The sequence below is a fragment of the Gekko japonicus genome, unplaced genomic scaffold, assembly GCF_001447785.1.
Source record: "Gekko japonicus isolate JY-2015 unplaced genomic scaffold, Gekko_japonicus_V1.1 scaffold796, whole genome shotgun sequence".
Lineage (NCBI taxonomy): Eukaryota > Metazoa > Chordata > Lepidosauria > Squamata > Gekkonidae > Gekko > Gekko japonicus.
In genome coordinates this window covers 643,666-648,829 of record NW_015165854.1, presented here as the reverse complement: position 1 = coordinate 648,829, position 5,164 = coordinate 643,666, and positions in this window count along the sequence as shown.

The window sequence follows — 5,164 nt, the reverse complement described above, 5'->3', positions numbered from 1 at the left end:
ATCCCGGGATGCCTGTAATGGGCATTGGAGATGCTCTTCTTCTTGCGACTTTTCAGAGGGGAATTGAACTATTTATACGAAAAAGGGTTTTAGGTCCTGCACTTCCCAGTATATGCATAAGGACATTGCAATGGAATTCAGTGCAAGTCCGCTCTGGCAGCCTGATATTTAGGAAATACTTTGAAAAGAGAGTGTTTGTGTATGTGTAGGTGTGTGTGTGTGTGTGAGAGAGAGCACACATGGTAGAGATGTTCAGGTGCCACATCTTTTGGTTGGTTATAATGTCTGATGCCCTGACCTGGAGTTGGCCCAGGCTAGCCCAATCTTGCCAAATCTCAGGAGCTAAGCAGGGTCGGCCCTGGTTAGTATTTGGATGGGAGACCACCGAGGAAGCCCAGGGTTGCTATGCAGAGGCAGGCCATGGCAGACCCACCTCTGCTCACCTCTTTCCTTGAACCGAATGGCCCAAGCTAGCCTGATTTTATCAGGTCTCGGAAGCGAAGCAGGGTCGGCCCTGGTTAGTATCTGGATAGGAGACCTCCAAGGAAGTCCAGGGTCACTATGCAGAGGCAGGCAATGGCAAACCCACCTCTGCTCACCTCTTTCCTTGAACCGGATGGCTCAGGATAGCCTGATCTCATCAGGTCTCGGAAGCTAGGCAGAATTGGCCCTGATTAGTACTTGGGTGAGAGACCACCAAGGAATTCCAGGGTCTCTACCCAGGGACAGGCGACGGCAAACCACCTCTGAATGTCCCTTGCCCTGAAAACCCTACAGAGTCACCTGAAGTCGGCTGCGACGTGATGGCCCCCTTCCCCCACCTCCACCGTCATAATGCCCGATGCCAGCAGTCCTCGATGTGGTGCCTGCAAGTGTGTTTCCTGGCTCCTACTTGCTTTTTGAGTCTCGGGGACAAATGACAAAGGATCTTGAATGGAAGAGGAGAGAACTCTCCCCCCCCCCGGAACTTCTAGTTACTTCCTGTCAGCTGACTGGCTCCCGAAACGCTGAGCTCATCACAGTCAGGGGTGTTGCGGCCGTTCACCCTCCATGTGGCCATAGAAAGAAATGTCCTTAAAATTAGTCTTGGGAATCTCTTCCTGTGTCCATGCAGGGGGAAATCACAGGCAGCCAGCTGGGTGACCTTGGGTCAGTCACCGCTGTCTCAGAGCTGTTCTCTCCAGAGCAGGTTCTCTCAGAGCTCTCTCAGCCCCACCCTACCCCACGGGGTGTCTGTTGTGGGGAGGGGAAGGGAAAGGAGATTGTAAGCTGCTTTCAGACACGTGAAGCCTACTCTGTGACCTTGGGCCAGTCCCAGTTCTCTCAGAGCTCTCTCAGCCCCACCTGCCTCACAAGGTGCCTGTTGTGGGAGGAGGAGAGGAAAGCGATTGTAAGCTGCCGTGAGACACATGCAGCCAGCTGGGTGACCTTGGGTCAGTCACAGTTTTCTCAGAGCTGTTCTCTCCAGAGCAGTTCTCTCAGAGCTCTCTCAGCCCCACCTGCCTCACAGGGTGTCTGTTGAGGGGAGGGGAAGGAGAAGGAGATTGAAAGCCGCTCCGAGACTCTGATTGGAGGGCGGGGTATAAGTCCAACTCCTCCTCCTCCTCTCAGAGCCTAAACTTGACAAAAAATTGGCACATTGTCTTGCCCTTTCTGGATCCTTTATTCAAATACTTATTTGTACACTTGGGCTAAGTACTTCCTCTCCATTCCCAGATAAGGACATGCGCTCCCTGTGTGAGACGGGATGCTGGACTAGATGGTCTGATCCAGCAGGGCTCTTCTGATGTTTTGATCATGGGAAGGCCCGGGACTCTATGTTCTGTTCTTGGCCGTCCAGAGGAACTGGTTGGCCACTGTGTGAGACGGGATGCTGGACTAGATGGACCACTGGTCTGATCCAGCAGGGCTCCTCCGATGTTCTTACGAAAGCCTCGGCCTCTGTGCCCTGTTGTTGGCCTTCCAGAGGAACTGGTTGGCCACTGTGTGAGACGGGATGCTGGACTAGGAGGACTATTGGTCTGATCCAGCAGGGCTCTTCTGATGTTCTTATAAGGTCTTAGCCTCTGTGTCCTATTGTTGGCCGTCCAGAGGAACTGGTTGGCCCCTGTGTGAGATGGGATGCTGGACTAGATGGACCACTGGTCTGATCCAGCAGGGCTCTTCTGATGTTCTTACGAAAGCCTCGGCCTCTGTGCCCTGTTGTTGGTCCTCCAGAGGAAGTGTTGGTTACTGTGTGAGACAGGATGCTGGACTAGATGGACTATTGGTGTGATCCAGCAGGGCTCTTCTGATGTTCTTAGGAAGGCCTCGGCCTCTGTGCCGTGTTGTTGGCCGTCCAGAGGAACTGGTTGGCCCCTGTGTGAGACGGGATGCTGGACTAGATGGACCACTGGTCTGATCCATCAGTGCTCCTCCGATGTTCTTACGAAAGCCTCGGCCTCTGTGCCCTGTTGTTCGTCCTCCAGAGGAACTGGTTGGCCACTGTGTGAGACAGGATGCATGACTAGAAGGACTATTGGTCTGATCCAGCAGGGCTCTTCTGATGTTCTTATAAAGGTCTTAGCCTCTGTGTCCTGTTGTTGGCCGTCCAGAGGAACTGGTTGGCCCCTGTGTGAGACAGGATGCTGGACTTGATGGACCACTGGTCTGATCCAGCAGGGCTCTTCTGATGTTCTTAGGAAGGCCTGGGCTTTTCTTATGTTCTTAGGAAGGCCTCGGCCTCTGTGCCGTGTTGTTGGCCGTCCAGAGGAACTGGTTGGCCCCTGTGTGAGACAGGATGCTGGACTTGATGGACCACTGGTCTGATCCAGCAGGGCTCTTCTGATGTTCTTAGGAAGGCCTCGGCCTCTGTGTCCTGTTGTTGGCCGTCCAGAGGAACTGGTTGGCCCCTGTGTGAGACGGGATGGTGGACTACATGGACCACTGGTCTGATCCAGCAGGGCTCCTCCGATGTTCTTACAAAAGCCTCGGCCTCTGTGCCCTGTTGTTGGTCCTCCACAGGAAGTGTTGGCTCCTGTGTGAGACAGGATGCTGGACTAGAAGGACTATTGGTCTGATCCAGCAGGGCTCTTTTGATGTTCTTAGGAAGGACTCGGTCTCTGTGTCCTGTTGTTGGCCGTCCAGAGGAACTGGTTGGCCACTGTGTGAGACGGGATGCTGGACTAGATGGACCACTGGTCTAATCCAGCAGGGCTATTTTGATGTTCTGATGAAGGCCTCGGCCTCTGTGCCCTGTTGTTGGCCCTCCAGATGAAGTGTTGGCCACTGTGTGAGACAGGATGCTGGACTAGAAGGAATATTGGTGTGATCCAGCAGGGCTCTTCTGATGTTCTTACGGCCAGGCAGGAGGTGATGTGAGAGACCTCTGCCTGAGACCCTGGAGAGCTGCTGCCAGTCTGAGTAGACAATACTGTTTCATGTGTTTTCAGCCTCCAAGGTGCCACAAAACCCCTTTGAGCTCACTTTTTGCTGCGGTACGCTCACCTGGCTCCTCTTCTGGAGTTATACAGATAAGAGGGACTGCACTGTTAGTATCTTAAATGCTAACCCATAATGGCTGCATTGTTTGGTATGAAAGATTAGGTAGGCCGGGCATTGGAGGAAGTCCTTCACTCTGGCTACTCAACGTCTGGGTGAGATTTCTTCAAAGCGGCTTGCCCTCTCGAGGGTTTCGATAACGTTAAAGACCCTTCCGATGTGGGTGGAGCTGCTGGTCGGGCCGTTAGGCTTTCTGAGCTGTGATGAACTCTGCAGGAGTGTTTGGACACAAAGGTCTTCTGTTTCCTGGGGTGTTTTTTTGGTTCTCTTAATCTTAATTTGCGCAGATGTTTGGGAGAGATCTTCTTTAAAATCTGCAAACTTGGACCACGTACGGGAAAACCTAACAACGATCTTCTCACAGACTTCGAACTCAAAACTCTCCATGATTTGGATGGTGTTTGCTTAGATTTTTGTTAACCCTTTCAGTTCACCGGCTTTTTGAAGTTTTGCACTGTAATATGCCATGACTCTGCGATGCCTGTGCTGGACTAGGCTCATTGTTAAGTCGCTCGCTTAACAAAGTAGTCGGAGAGTGATTCAGCAAAGATTCAGCTTTATTCATCAGCTCGAACACAACTCCCAACACGGCTCAACATCTGATAGCCAGAACAGCTTTTACATTGCAGCTGTCCTGCTTTTAAACTCTCCCGGCTAATGTAGCCACGCCTACTGTACAATTACCAACCAATAAGGTTGCATACATAAGGACCAATCACGGACGTTCCGGCTCAGGGAGCTTGCTGAGAAGTGATTGGTTAGGTGCTTCCTGGGCTAGCAGTGTGATTGGATGGATTTCGATCCTAGCCCAGGACGAAGCTTAACATAGCATTTCAATTATGTTGTTCACATGCCTTATGCATTCAATGGGAGCTTATTGAATGCGTTACACTCGCCCCATTAGTTTAGGGTTCCCAACCTCCAGATGGTGACTGGAGATCGCCTGGGATTACAAATGATGTCCAAGTGACACAAGTCAGGTACCCTGGAGAAAATGGCTGTGTTGGAAGGTAGAGTCTATGGCATGATACTCCACTGAAGTCCCTCCTCCGCCCCCAAAATCTCCAGGTGTTTCCCAGTCCTACTCAATGAACTTAATGGCTGGGAATTTGAATCTGAGACTCCCTAGTCTAACCGCTGCTTGCCGAGAGGTGGGGAATCCTTCTCAGTCCTTCAGGTACCCGGCCCTTGTGTTCAAGAACATTAATGGAGTCTTGTTCTGTCTTTTGGAGTCTCATTCACTGGACTGCAAGTGGCCGACGGTGCATGAAACTGAAAGAAGTGGGGAAAAGTACATTTTTGTAGATCTCTAATCCTTAGTTGAACAGCAGGCTGTGGAAGGTCGGTAGTCCAGCAGTTCGAGACGCGAGTGTGCCGCATGACGGAGTGAGCGCCCATCTCTAGTTCCAGCTCCTGGCGACCTAGCAGTTCGAAAGCAAGAAATTGCAAGTAGATAAAGAGGTACCGCTTTGGTGGGAAGATAACAGCGTTCCGTGCGCCTCAGCGTCTAGTCATGCCGGCCACGTGACCACAGAAAACGTCTTCGGACAGTGCTGGCTCTTCGGCTTGGAAACGGAGATGAGCACCGCAACCTTAGAGTCGGATTCGACTGGCTTTGGAGCAA